Here is a 15846-nt window from a genome sequence, read left to right on the forward strand (position 1 = left end):
ATTTGGTGCAGGAATGGAATTCCTTGACACCTCAGGATCTGTGGACCCCACAGGATCACCTCAGGATCTGTGGACCCCACAGGATCCCCACCTAACATATTCCCACCTTACCTTTTAATCCTAATCACACTCTCCTAATGCAAATTCACTCTTCCCCATGTCACACTTCCCAACACCTTTCACCAATCACCTCAATTCCTCTTCCCAATTACCCCATTCACCACTCACATCCATCCACTCTTCCCCACAAACCCCACCTACCTTCAAAAATTCAAACCAATTCCCTCCCATTCCCACCCAAATGGCCGAACATACCTTCCCTCCTTTTCCCTATAAATACCCTTCCATTCTACTTCATTTTCACACAACACAACCCCTCCTTCTTCACCTAAGCCGAACCATCACTCTCCCTTCTCTACCATATTTTCTTCTTCTTTTTCTTTTCTTCTTTCTTCTCTTGCTCGAGGGCGAGCAATATTTTAAGTTTGGTGTGGTAAAAGCATAAGCTTTTTTTGTTTTTCCATTACCAATGGCACCTAAGGCCGGAGTATCCTCTAGAAAAGGAAAAGGGAAGACAAAAGCTTCCACCTCCGAGTCATGGGAGATGGAAAGATTCATCTCCAAGAGCCATCAAGACCACTTCTATGATGTTGTGGCAAAGAAGAAGGTGATCCCTGAGGTCCCTTTCAAGCTCAAGAAAAATGAGTATCTGGAAATCCGACATGAAGTCCGAAGAAGAGGTTGGGAAGTCTTAACCAACCCCATACAACAAGTTAGAATCTTAATGGTTCAAGAGTTCTATGCCAATGCATGGATCACTAGGAACCATGATCAAGGTATGAACCCGAGTCCAAAGAATTATCTCACAATGGTTCGGGGGAAATACTTGGATTTCAGTCCGGAAAATGTAAGGTTGGCATTCCACTTGCCCATGATGCAAGGTGATGAACGCCCCTACACTAGAAGGGTCAACTTTGATCAAAGGTTGGACCAAGTCCTTATGGACATTTGTGTGGAAGGAGCTCAATGGAAGAGAGACTCCAAAGGCAAGCCAGTCCAACTAAGAAGACTGGACCTCAAGCCTATAGCTAGAGGATGGTTGGAGTTCATTCAACGCTCCATCATTCCTACTAGCAACCGATCTGAAGTCACTGTGGATCGGGCCATCATGATTCATGGCATCATGATTGGAGAGGAAGTAGAAGTTCATGAGGTCATCTCCAATGAAATCTACAAAATAGCCGACAAGCCTTCACCTATGGCACGGCTAGCTTTTCCTCACCTTATTTGCCATCTATGTTACTCAGCTGGAGTTATCATAGAAGGAGACATCTCCATTGAAGAGGACAAGCCCATCACCAAGAAGAGGATGGAGCAAGCAAGAGAAGCCCCTCACGGTTCTCAAGAGGTGCATGAGGAAGCTCATCATCAAGAAATCCCTGAGATGCCTCAAGGGATGCACTTTCCTCCAAACAACTATTGGGAACAACTCAATACCTCCTTAGAAGGTTTGAGCCACAATGTGGAACAATTAAGGGTGGAACATCATGAGCACTCCATCATTCTCCAAGAAATAAGAGAAGACCAAAGAGCAATGAGGGAGGAGCAACAAAGGCAAGGAAGGGACATAGAAGAGCTAAAGAACATCATTGGTCCTTCAAGAAGAAGACGCCACTGAAGGTGGATTCATTCCTTGTTCTTTACTTCTTTCTGTTTTCGGTTTTTAATGCTATGTTTATCTATGTTTTGTGTCTTTATTTCATGATCATTAGTATGTAACCATGCCTTAAAGCTATGAATAAAATCCATTAATCCTTCACTTCTCTTAAATGAAAAATGTTTTAATTCAAAAGAACAAGAAGTACATAAATTTCGAAAATAGCTCTTGAATTTAGTTCAATTATAGTGATGTGGTGACAATACTTTTTGTTTTCTGAATGAATGCTTGAACAGTGCATATGTCTTTTGATCTTGTTGTTTATGAATGTTAAAACTGTTGGCTCTTGAAAGAATGATGAACAAAGAGAAATGTAATTGATGATCTGAAAAATCATGAAATTGATTCTTGAAGCAAGAAAAAGCAGTCAAAAAAAAAGAGAGAGAAGGAGCAATAGAAAAAGCCACGAGCCCTTAAAACCAAAAGGCAAGGGTAAAGAGGATCCAAGGCTTTGAGTATCAATGGATAGGAGGGCCCAAGGACATTAAATCCAGGCCTAAGCGGCTAAACCAAGCTGTCCCTAACCATGTGCTTGTGTCATGAAGGTCCAAGTGAAAAGCTTGAAACTGAGTGGTTAAAGTCGTGATCCAAGGCAAAAGAGTGTGCTTAAGAGCTCTGGACACCACTAACTGGGGACTCTAGCAAAGCTGAGTCACAATCTGAAAAGGTTCACCCAGTCATGTGACTGTGGCATTTATGTATCCGGTGGTAATACTGGAAAACAAAGTGCTTAGGGCCACGGCCAAGACTCATAAGAAGCTGTGTTCAAGAATCAACATACTTAACTAAGGGAATCCATAACACTATCCGAAATTCTAAATTCCTAGAGAAGCCAATCATTCTAAACTTCAAGGGAAAAAGTGAGATGCCAAAACTGTTCAGAAGCAAAAAAGCTACAAGTCCCGCTCATCTAATTATAATTAATATTCATTGATATTTTGAAATTTATAGTATATTCTCTTCTTTTTATCCTATTTGATTTTCAGTTGCTTGGGGACAAGCAACAATTTAAGTTTGGTGTTGTGATGAGCGGATAATTTATACGCTTTTTGGCATTGTTTTTAGTTAGTTTTTAGTAAGTTTAAGCTACTTTTAGGGATGTTTTCATTAGTTTTTATGTTAAATTCACATTTCTGGACTTTACTATGAGTTTGTGTGTTTTTCTGTAATTTCAGGTAAATTCTGACTGAAATTGAGGGATTTGAGCAAAACTCTGAAAAAGGCTGACAAAAGGACTGCTGATGCTGTTGGAATCTGACCTCCCTGCACTCAAAATGGATTTGCTGGAGCTACAAAACTCCAAATGGCGCGCTCTCAACGACGTTAGAAAGTAGACATCCAGAGCTTTCCAGCAATATATAATAGTTTATACTTTATTCGGAAATTGACGACGTAACTTGGCGTTGAACGCCAAGTTCATGCTGCTGTCTGGAGTTAAACGCCAGAAAAACGTCATGATCCGGAGTTGAACGCCCAAAACATGTCATAACTCGGAGTTCAACTCCAATAAAAGCCTCAGCTCGTGGATAGATCAAGCTCAGCCCAAACATACACCAAGTGGGCCCCGGAAGTGGATTTATGCATCAATTACTTACTCATGTAAACCCTAGGAGCTAGTTTATTATAAATAGAACTTTTTACTATCATAATCGCATCTTGGATTGTATTTGGAATCCTGTGATCACGTTTTGGGGGCTGGCCATTCGGCCATGCCTGAACCTTTCACTTATGTATTTTCAACGGTGGAGTTTCTGCACACCATAGATTAAGGGTGTGGAGCTCTGCTGTACCTCAAGTTTCAATACAATTACTATTACTTTCTATTCAATTCTCTTTTATTCTTATTCCAAGATATACGTTGCACTTCAACTTGATGAATGTGATGATCCGTGACACTCATCATCATTCTCACCTATGAACGCGCGTGATTGACAACCACTTCCGTTCTACCTTAGGCCGGGCGTATATCTCTTAGATTCCCCAACAGAATCTTCGTGGTATAAGCTAGATAGATGGCGGCATTCATGAGGATCCGGAAAGTCTAAACCTTGTCTGTGGTATTCCGAGTAGGATTCTGGGATTGAATGACTGTGACGAGCTTCAAACTCGCGATTGCTGGGCGTGATGACAAGCGCAAAAGGATCAATGGATCCTATTCCAACATGATCGAGAACCAACAGCTGATTAGCCGTGCTGTGACAGAGCATAGGAACGTTTTCACTGAGAGGATGGGATGTAGCCACTGACAACGGTGATGCCCTACATACAGCTTGCCATGGAAAGGAGTAAGAAGGATTGGATGAATGTAATAAGAAAGTAGAGATTCAAGAGGAGCACAGCATCTCCATACACTTATCTGAAATTTCCACTATTAATTTACATAAGTATCTCTATCCTATTTTATTTTCTGTTTATTTTTATTAATCATATTTGATTTTCTAAATTCCATAATTTTATCCTCCTGACTGGGACTTACAAGATGACCATAGCTTGCTTCATACCAACAATCTCTGTGGGATCGACCCTTACTCACGTAAGGTTTATTACTTGGACGACCCAGTACACTTGCTGGTTAGTTGAACGAGATTGTGGAAAGAAAGTGCTGAGTTAGTTTTTTTAGGCACATGCCAAAAAGCCATTATTGTTGATCACAATTTCGTCCACCAATGACTGTGACAAGCTTCAAACTCCTGACTATGGAGCGCAGTGATAGTGCGCAAAAGGATCATTGGATCTTATTTTGACATGATCGAGAACTGATATCTGATTAGGCATGCGGTAGCTGTGCCTGGTATTTTTCATCCAAGACGAGAAATCTGACAGTTGATTAGCCGTACAGAAACCGTAGAGGACCATTTTCACTGAGAGGATAGGAGGTAGCCATTGACAACGGTGATCCCCATCATACAGCTCGCCATGGAAAGGAGTATGAATGATTGAATGAAGACAATAGGAACGCAGAGATCCAGAAGGAATAACGCATCTCCATATGCTTATCTGAAATTCCCACCAATGAATTACATAAGTATCTCTATCCTATTTTATGCTTTGTTTATCTTTTAGTTATCAAAACCCCATAACCATTTTAATCTGCGTGACTGAGATTTATAAGATGACTATAGCTTGCTTCAAGCCGACAATCTCTGTGGGATCAACCTTTACTCATGTAAGGTATCACTTGGATGACCCAGTGCACTTGCTGGTCAGTTGCACGAAGTTGTGTATCACGATTTCGTGTACCAACATCTCTTAAAGAGATATGGTTCATCCCACAAGTAGTACTTTGCATCAGTAACTAATTTTTTTGTTTGCTGCCTACTGTACTCTTTGGGTATGAATCTTGCAACTTTATAGTTTGCAATATCTGCAAACCACGGTACTTTCTGAATGGCAAAGAGTTGCTCATCCGGGAAGGTTTCAGAGATCTCAGTAGAGGGGAGGGACACCCCTTCTACTGGTTCTATTTGGGACAGGTGATCGGCTACTTGGTTCTCTGTCCCTTCTGTCTCTTATTTCTATATCAAACTCTTGCAGAAGCAAAACCTATCTTATGAGCATGGGTTTTGAATCCTGCTTTGTGAGTAGATATTTAAGAGCAGCATGGTCAGTGTACACAATCACTTTTGATCCTACCAAATAGGATCTGAACTTGTCAATGGCATAAACCACTGCAAGCAATTCCTTTTCTGTGGTTGTGTAATTTTTCTGCGAGTTATTTAAAACACGGCTGGCATAGTAAATAATGTGCAGAAGCCTATCATGCCTCTGTCCCAATACTGCACCAGTGGCATGGTCACTGGTGTCACACATTAGTTCAAATGGTAATGTCCAGTCTGGTGCAGAAATGACTGGTGTTGTGAGCAGCTTAGCTTTCAGAGTCTCAAATGCCTGTAGACACTCTGTGTCAAAGACAAAGGGTGTATCAGCAGCTAGCAGATTGCTTAGAGGTTTTGTAATTTTTGAAAATTCCTTTATAAACCTCCTATAGAATCCTGCATGTCCCAAAAAGCTTCTGATTGCCTTAACATTGGCAGGTGGTGGTAATTTTTCAATTACCTCTACCTTAGCTTGATCCACCTCTATTCCTTTGTTCCAAATTTTGTGCCCAAGGACAATTCCTTCAGTCACCATAAAGTGACATTTCTCCCAGTTTAAAACCAGGTTAGTCTCTTGGCACCTTTTCAGAACAAGTGCTAGATGGTCAAGACAGGAGCTGAATGATTCTCCAAATACTGAGAACTCATCCATGAAGACTTCTAGAAATTATTTCTACCATATCAGAGAAAATAGAGAGCATGCATCTCTGAAAGGTTGCAGGTGCATTACACAGACCAAATGGCATCCTTCTATAGGCAAATACTCCATATGGACATGTGAATGCTATTTTTTCTTGATCCTGAGGATCTACTCCAATTTGGTTGTAACCTAAATAGCCATCCAAAAAGCTGTAGTAATCATGACCTGCCAGTCTTTGTAGCACCTAGTCTATGAATGGTACAGGAAAATGATCCTTTCTGGTCACTGTATTGAGTCTTCTGTAGTCAATACACATACGCCACCCTGTAACTATTCTTGTAGAAACCAGTTAATTTTTCTCATTGTGAACCACTGTCATGCCACCCTTCTTGGGGACTACTTGGACAGGGCTTACCCAGGGGCTATAAGAAATAGGATAAATGATCCCAGCCTCTAGAAATTTAGTGACCTCTTTCTGCCCCACCTCCTTCATGGCTGGATTCAGCCGCCTTTGTGGTTGAACCACTGGCTTGGCATCATCCTCCAATAGGATTTTGTGCATGCATCTGGCTGGGCTAATGCCCTTAAGATCACTTATGGACCATCCAAGAGCTGCCTTGTGTGTCCTTAGCACTTCAATTAGTGCTTTCTCTTCCTATGGCTCTAAGCTAGAGCTTATGATTATAGGAAAAGTTTTATCTTCTCCCAGAAATGCATATTTCAGGGATGGTGGTAGTGGTTTGAGCTCGGGTTTAGGAGGCTTCTCCACTGCATGAGGAGTTTTAAGAGGTTCTTCTATTTTATCTGGTTCCTCCAGATCGAGCTGAACATCTTTAAAGATGTCCTCTACTCTTTTTCGAGACTCTCAGTTATATTGACTTCTTCCACCAGGGAGTCAATAATATCAACTCTCATGCAATCTTTTGATGTGTCTGGATGCTACATAGCTTTGACAGCATTCAACTTAAACTCATCTTCATTGACTCTCAGGGTCACCTCCCCTTTTTGGACATTAATGAGGATTTGTCCAGCTGCTTGGAAAGGTCTTCCTAGAATGAGAGTTGCACTCTTGTGCTCCTCCATTTCTAGCACTACAAAGTCAGTAGGAAAGGCAAATGGCCCAACCTTAACAATCATGTTCTCAATTACGCCTGATGGATATTTAATGGAGCCATCAACAAGTTGGAGGCATATTCGGGTTGGTTTGACATCTTCAGTTAAGCCAAGTGGTGCACGAAATTGTGATTCATTCTTTTCACAACTCAACAGTCCCCGGTAATGGCTCCAAAAACTTGGTGCTCAATACCATGGTCTAAACATAATTTCACAACTTCGCACAACTAACCAGCAAGTGCACTGGGTCGTCCAAGTAATAAACCTTACGCGAGTAAGGGTCGATCCCACGGAGATTGTTGGTATGAAGCAAGCTATGGTCACCTGTAAATCTTAGTCAGGCAGATTCAAATGGTTATGAATGATATATGAATAAAGCATAAAGATAGAGATACTTATGTAATTCATTGGTGAGAATTTCAGATAAGCGAATGGAGATGCTTTGTCCCTTCCGTCTCTCTGCTTTCCTACTGTCTTCATCTAATTCTTCTTACTCCTTTCCATGGCAAGCTGTATGTTGGGCATCACCGTTGTCAGTGGCTACAATCCCGTCCTCTCAGTGAAAATGTTCAACGCACCCTGTCACGGCACGGCTAATCATCTGTCAGTTCTCAATCAGGTTGGAGTAGAATCCATTGATTCTTTTGCGTCTGTCACTAACGCCCAGCCTTCAGGAGTTTGAAGCTCGTCACAGTCATTCAATCATTGAATCCTACTCAGAATGCCACAGACAAGGTTTAGACCTTCCGGATTCTCTTGAATGCCGCCATCAATTCTAGCTTATACCACGAAGATTCTGATTAAGAAATCCAAGAGATAAACATTCAAGCCTTGTTTGCTTGTAGAACGGGAGTAGTTGTCAGGCACGCGTTCATAAGTGAGAATGATGATGAGCGTCACATAATCATCACATTCATCATGTTCTTGAGTGCGAATGAATATCTTGGAATAAGAACAAGCTGAATTGAATAGAAGAACAATAGTAATTGCATTAATACTCGAGGTACAACAGAGCTCCACACCTTAATCTATGATGTGTAGAAACTCCACCGTTGAAAATACATAAGAACAAGGTCTAGGCATGGCCGAATGGCCAGCCTCCCACTGATCTAAGAGCTAGACGTCCAAAGATGATCTAGAGATCTGAAGTGATCAAAAGATGAAAATACAATAGTAAAAGGTCCTATTTGTAGAGAACTAGTAGCCTAGGGTTTACAGAAATGAGTAAATGACATAAAAATCCACTTCCAGGCCCACTTGGTGTGTGCTTGGGCTGAGCATTGAAGCATTTTCGTGTAGAGACTTCTCTTGGAGTTAAACGCCAGCTTTTGTGCCAGTTTGGGCGTTTAACTCCCATTCTTGTGCCAGTTCCGGTGTTTAACGCCGGGCATTCTTGAGCTGATTTGGAACGCCGGTTTGGGCCACCAAATCTTGGGCAAAGTATGGACTATTAAACATTGCTGGAAAGCCCAGGATGTCTACTTTTCAACGCCATTGAGAGCGCGCCAATTGGGCTTCTGTAGCTCCAGAAAATCCACTTCGAGTGCAGGGAGGTCAGAATCCAACAGCATCTGCAGTCCTTTTCAGTCTCTGAATCAGATTTTTGCTCAGGTCCCTCAATTTCAGCCAGAAAATACCTGAAATCACAGAAAAACACACAAACTCATAGTTATGTCCAGAAAAGTGAATTTTAACTAAAAACTAATAAAAATATAATAAAAACTAACTAAAATATACTAAAAACATACTAAAAACAATGCCAAAAAGCGTACAAATTATCCGCTCATCACAACACCAAACTTAAATTGTTGCTTGTCCCCAAGCAACTGAAAATCAAATAAGATAAAAAGAAGAGAATATGCAATGAATTCCAAAAACATCTATGAAGATCAGTATTAATTAGATGAGCGGGGCTTTTAGCTTTTTGCCTCTGAACAGTTTTGGCATCTCACTCTATCCTTTGAAATTCAGAATAATTGGCTTCTATAGGAACTCAGAATCCAGATAGTGTTATTGATTCTCCTAGTTAAATATGATGATTCTTGAACACAGCTACTTTATGAGTCTTGGCCGTGGCCCAAAGCACTCTGTCTTCCAATATTACCACCGGATACATACATGCCACAGACACATAATTGGGTGAACCTTTTCAGATTGTGACTCAGCTTTGCTAGAGTCCCCAATTAGAGGTGTCCAGGGTTCTTAAGCACACTCTTTTTGCCTTGGATCACAACTTTATTTCTTTCTTTTTCTTTCTTTTTCTCTTTCTCCCCTTTTTTTTCATTCTTTTTCTCTCTTTTTTTTTTGTATTCACTGCTTTTTCTTGCTTCAAGAATCATTTTTATGATTTTTCAGATCCTCAGTAACATGTCTCATTTTTCATCATTCTTTCAAGAGCCAACAATTTTAACATTCATGAACCACAAATTCAAAAGACATATGCACTGTTTAAGCATACATTCAGAAAACAAAAGTATTGCCACCACATCAAAATAATTAATCTGTTATAAAATTCAAAATTCATGCAATTCTTCTCTCTTTTTTTTTTATTAAGAACATTTTTCATTTAAGAGAGGTGATGGATTCATAGGACATTCATAACTTTAAGGCATAGACACTAAGACACTAATGATCATAAGACACAAACATGGATAAACATAAGCATAAAAATTCAAAAAACAGGAGAATAAAGAACAAGGAGATTAAAGAACGGGTCCACCTTAGTGATGGCGACTTGTTCTTCCTCTTGAAGATCTTATGCAGTGCTTGAGCTCCTCAATGTCTCTTCCTTGTCTTTGTTGCTCCTCTCTCATGATTCTTTGATCTTCTCTGATTTCATGGAGGAGGATGGAATGTTCTTGATGCTCCACCCTTAGTTGTCCCATGTTGGAACTCAATTCTCCTATGGAGGTGTTGATTTGATCCCAATAGTTTTGTGGAGGAAAGTGCATCCCTTGAGGTATCTCAGGGATTTCATGATGAGTGGGATCTCTTGTTTGCTCCATCCTTTTCTTAGTGATGGGCTTGTCCTCATCAATGGGGATGTCTCCCTCTATGTCAACTCTAACTGAATAACAGAGGTGACAAATGAGATGAGGAAAGGCTAACCTTGCCAAGGTAGATGACTTGTCCGCCACCTTATAAAGTTCTTGGGCTATAACCTCATGAACTTCTACTTCTTCTCCAATCATGATACTATGGATCATGATGGCCCGGTCTATAGTAACTTCGGACCGGTTGCTAGTGGGAATGATTGAGCGTTGAATAAACTCCAACCATCCCCTAGCCACGGGCTTGAGGTCATGCCTTCTCAGTTGAACCGGCTTTCCTCTTGAATCTCTCTTCCATTGGGCGCCCTCTTCACAAATGTCTGTGAGGACTTGGTCCAACCTTTAATTAAAGTTGACCTTTTTTGAATTTGAAAAGGGACCTCGGGGATCACCTTCTTCAAGGCCACAACTTCATAGAAGTTGTCTTGATGCACCCTTGAGATGAATCTCTCCATCTCCCATGACTCGGAGGTGGAAGCTTTTGCCTTCCCTTTCCTCTTTCTAGAGGTTTCTCCGGCCTTGGATGCCATAAATGGTTATGGAAAAACAAAGAGCAATGCTTTTACCACACCAAACTTAAAAGGTTTGCTCGTCCTCGAGCAAAAGAAGAAAGAAGAGAGTAGAAGAAGAAGAAATAGAGGAGATGGAGATGGCTTTGTGGTTCGGCCAAAAGGGGGAGAAGTAGTGTTTAGCTTGTGGGAAAATGAAGGAGTGAAGATGGGTTTATATGGGGGTGGAGAGAGGGGTAGGGTTCGGTCATGTGAGGGTGGGTTTGGGAGTGAAAGTGGTTTGAATTTTTGAATGGTGAGGTAGGTGGGGTTTTATGAAGGATGGATGTGAGTGGTGAAGAGAAAGATGGGATTTGATAGGTGAAGGTTTTTTGGGGAAGAGTGGTTGAGGTGATTGGTGAATGGGTGAAGAAGAAGAGAGAGGGTGGTGGGGTAGGTGGGGATCCTGTGGGGTCTACAGATCCTGAGGTGTCAAGGAAACGTCATCCCTGCACCAAGTGGCGAGCAAAATTGCTCTTCATGCCAATTCTGGCGTTAAACGCCGGGCTGGTGCCTATTTCTGGCGTTTAACGCCAGCTTCTTACCCTTTTCCTGGCGTTTAATGCCAGTCTGGTGCCCCTTTATGGCGTTAAACGCCCAGAATGGTGCCAGACTGGGCGTTAAACGCCCATTTGCTGCCCTTACTGGCGTTTAAACGCCAGCAAGGCCTTCCTCCATGGTGTACTGTTTTTCTTTCTATTTTTCATTCTGTTTTTGCTTTTTCAATTAATTTTGTGACTTCTCATGATCATCAACCTATAGAAAACATAAAATAACAAAGGAAAATAGATAAAATATAACATTGGTTGCCTCCCAACAAGCGCTTCTTTAATGTCAGTAGCTTGACAGTGGGCTCTCATGGAGCCTCAAAGATACTCAGAGCAATGTTGGAACCTCCCAACACCAAACTTAGAGTTTGAATGTGGGGGTTCAACACCAAACTTAGAATTTGGTTGTGGCCTTCCAACACCAAACTTGGAGTTTGACTGTGGGGGCTCTGTTTGGCTCTGTTTTGAGAGAAGCTCTTCATGCTTCCTCTTGATGGTGACAGAGGTGTATCCTTGAGCCTTAAACACAAAGGATTCTTCATTCACTTGAATGATCAATTCTCCTCTGTCCACATCAATCACAACCTTTGCTGTGGCTAGGAAGGGTCTGCCAAGGATGATAGATTCATCCATGCACTTCCCAGTCTCTAGGACTATGAAATCAACAGGGATGTAATGGTCTTCAACCTTTACCAGAACACCCTCTACAAGTCCATAAGCTTGTTTCTTTGAATTGTCTGCCATCTCTAGTGAGATTCTTGCAGCTTGTACCTCAAAGATCCCTAGCTTCTCCATTACAGAGAGAGGCATGAGGTTTAAACTTGACCCTAAGTCACACAGAGCCTTCTTGAAGGTCATGGTGCCTATGGTACAAGGTATTGAAAACTTCCCAGGATCTTGTCTCTTTTGAGGTAATCTCTGCCTAGACAAGTCATCCAGTTCTTTGGTGAGCAAAGGAGGTTCATTCTCCCAAGTCTCATTACCAAATAACTTGTCATTTAGCTTCATGATTGCTCCAAGGTATTTAGCAACTTGCTCTTCAGTGACATATTCATCCTCTTCAGAGGAAGAATACTCATAAGAGCTCATGAATGGCAGAAGTAAGTCCAATAGAATCTCTATGGTTTCAGTGTGAACCTCAGATTCCCATGGTTCCTCATTAGGGAACTCATTGGAGGCCAGTGGACGTCTATTGAGGTCTTCCTCAGTGGCATTCACTTCCTCTTCCTCCTCTCCAAATTCGGCCATGTTGATGGCCTTGCACTCTCCTTTTGGATTTTCTTCTGTATTGCTTGGAAGAGTACTAGGAGAGAGTTCAGTAATTTTCTTGCTCAGCTGACCCACTTGTGCCTCCAAATTCCTAATGGAGGACCTTGTTTCAGTCATGAAACTTTGAGTGGTTTTGATTAGATCAGAGACCATGGTTGCTAAGTCAGAGTGGTTCTGCTTCGGATTTTCTGTCTGTTGCTGAGAAGATGATGGAAAAGGCTTGCCAGTGCTAAACCTGTTTCTTCCACCATTATTGTTGTTGAAACCTTGTTGAGGTCTCTGTTGATCCTTCCATGAGAAATTTGGATGATTTTTCCATGAAGAATTATAGGTGTTTCCATAGGGTTCTCCCATGTAATTCACCTCTTCCATTGAAGGGTTCTCAGGATCATAAGCTTCTTCTTCAGATGAAGCATCCTTAGTACTGCCTAGTACAGCTTGCATTCCAGACAGACTTTGAGAAATCAAGTTGACTTGCTGAGTCAATATTTTATTCTGAGCCAATATGGCATTCAGAGTATCAATCTCAAGAACTCCTTTCTTCTGATTTGTCCCATTGTTCACAGGATTCCTTTCAGAAGTGTACATGAATTGGTTATTTGCAACCATTTCAATTAGTTCTTGAGCTTCTGTAGGCGTCTTCTTCAGATGAAGAGATCCTCCAGCAGAGCTATCCAAAGACATCTTGGATAGTTCAGACAGACCATCATAGAAAATACCCAAGATGCTCCATTCAGAAAGCATGTCAGAAGGACATTTTCTAATCAATTGTTTGTATCTTTCCCAAGCTTCATAGAGGGATTCACTTTCCTTCTGTCTGAAGGTTTGGACTTCCACTCTAAGCTTACTCAATTTTTGAGGTGGAAAGAACTTTGCCAAGAAGGCATTGACTAGCTTTTCCCAAAAGTTCAGGCTTTCTTTAGGTTGTAAGTCCAACCATATTCTAGCTCTGTCTCTTACAGCAAAAGGGAATAGCATAAGTCTGTAGACCTCATGGTCAACCCCATTAGTCTTGACAGTGTCACAGATTTGCAAGAATTCAGCTAAAAACTGATGAGGATCTTCCAATGGAAGTCCATGGAACTTGCAATTCTATTGCATTAGAGAAACTAATTGAGGCTTAAGCTCAAAGTTGTTTGCTCCAATGGCAGGGATAGAGATGCTTCTCCCATAGATGTCGGGAGTAGGTGCAGTAAAGTCACCCAACACCTTCCTTGCATTGTTGGCATTGTTGTTATTTTCGGCTGCCATGGGTTCTTCTTCTTTGAAGAATTCTGTTAGGTCCTTTACAGAGAATTGTGCTTTAGCTTCTCTTAGCTTTCGCTTCAAGGTCCTTTCAGGTTCAGGATCAGCCTCAACAAGAATGCTTTTGTCTTTGCTCCTGCTCATATGAAAGAGAAGAGAACAAGAAAATGTGGAATCCTCTATGTCACAGTATAGAGATTCCTTGAGGTATCAGAGGAACAAAAAAATAGAAGGAAGAGGTAGAAGAATTCGAACTTAGTGAGATAGAGTTCGAATTATGCATTGAGGAGGAGTGGTACTCCATAAATAGAAGGATGTGAGAAGAGGGGAAGAGATTTTTCGAAAATTAAGTAAAAGATTTTAAAAACATTTTGAAAAAGATTTTGAAGAAGATATGATTGAAAAATTTTTTGAAAAAGATGTGATTTAAAAGTTATAGTTTTAAAAAGATATGATTGAGAATATATGATTTGAAAAAGAATTTAAAAAGATTTGATTGTTAAAAATTAATGACTTGGCTAACAAGAAAAGATATGATTCAAACATTAAATCTTTCTCAACAGAAAAGGCAACATACTTGAAATGTTCAATCAAATCATTAATTGTTAGCAAGTATCTTTGAAAAAGGAAAGAAATTGATTTTGAAAAAGATTTGATTGAAAAGATATGATTTGAAAAAGATTTGATTTTGAAAAACTTTGAAAACTTGAAAAAAAAATTTGCATTAAAAACATAATCTTCCCTCTTGTGCCATCCTGGCGTTAAACGCCCAGAATGGTGCACATTCTGGCGCTTAACGCCCAAAGCTCTACCCTTTTGGGCGTTAAACACCCAGCCAGGTACCCTGGCTGGCGTTTAAATGCCAGTTTGCCTTCTTCACTGGGCGTTTTGAACGTCTAGCTTTTTCTGTGTAATTCCTCTGCTGTATGTTCTGAATCTTCAATTCTCTGTATTATTGACTTGAAAAGACACAAATTAAAAATATTTTTGGATTTTTAATAATGAGGAATAATCAAAATGCAACTAAAATCAAATAACAATGCATGCAAGACACCAAACATAGCAGTTTGTATACTACTGACACTAACAAAATGAGAATGCATATGAGAAAGAACAAAACACTCAAGTCAAGAGAATTCAAAGATCAAAACAAGGAAATCATCAAGAACATCTTGAAGATCACTTAAGACACATGAATGCAAGAAGAACAGAAACATGCAATTGACACCAAACTTAAAATGAGACACTAGACTTAACAAGAAACATGCAATATTTTTGGTTTTTATGATTTTGTAATTTTTTTGGGTTTTTTTTTTCGAAAATTAAGTGGAAAAAGAAAATAAAGATATCAAAATTCTTAATGAGAATTCCAGGAATCATGCAATGTTAGTCTAAAGCTTTAGTCTAAAGAAATTAGACATGGCTTGGTCAAGCTTCAGCAGGACATTGCATTCAAGAGCTAAATTGATGAGAATCAATCAGCTTTGGTGATGATAAGAACATCACCTTGAAACACTAGAATTCATTCTTAAGAACTCTGAAAAAAATACCTAATCTAAGCAGCAAGATGAACCGTCAGTTGTCCAAACTCGAAACAATTCCCGGCAACGACGCCAAAAACTTGGTGTTGTTGCCGGATCAAAACTTGGCACTGTTATTGCAGGGAACAAATGCGAAACCGTAGTTAGGACATTTAATATCCCCGGCAACGGCGCCAAAAACTTGGTGCACGAAATTGTGATCACTACTTTTCACAACTCAAACAATCCCCGGTAATGGCCCCAAAGACTTGGTGCTCAATACCATGGCATAATCACAACTTCGCACAACTAACCAGCAAGTGCACTGGGTCATCCAAGTAATAAACCTTACGCGAGTAAGGGTCGATCCCACGGAGATTGTTGGTATGAAGCAAGATATGGTCACCTTGTAAATCTTAGTCAGGCAGACTCAATTGGTTATAGATGATGTATGAATAAAACATAAAGATAAAGATAGAGATACTTATGTAATTCATTGGTGAGAACTTCAGATAAGCGAATGGAGATGCTTTGTCCCTTCCGTCTCTCTGCTTTCCTACTGTCTTCATCCAATCCTTCTTACTCCTTTCCATGGCAAGC

General features: G+C 40.5%; 1 non-coding gene across 1 annotated transcript; it reads left to right on the top strand.

The window, feature by feature from the left end:
- Nucleotides 1–13219: 13219 nt before the first annotated feature.
- Nucleotides 13220–13327, top strand: LOC130959044 (small nucleolar RNA R71). The gene has a single exon (XR_009078141.1). It is a non-coding gene; the product is annotated as a small nucleolar RNA R71 (small nucleolar RNA).
- Nucleotides 13328–15846: the final 2519 nt, after the last annotated feature.

This window comes from Arachis stenosperma, chromosome 10, assembly GCF_014773155.1.
Source record: "Arachis stenosperma cultivar V10309 chromosome 10, arast.V10309.gnm1.PFL2, whole genome shotgun sequence".
NCBI lineage: Eukaryota > Viridiplantae > Streptophyta > Magnoliopsida > Fabales > Fabaceae > Arachis > Arachis stenosperma.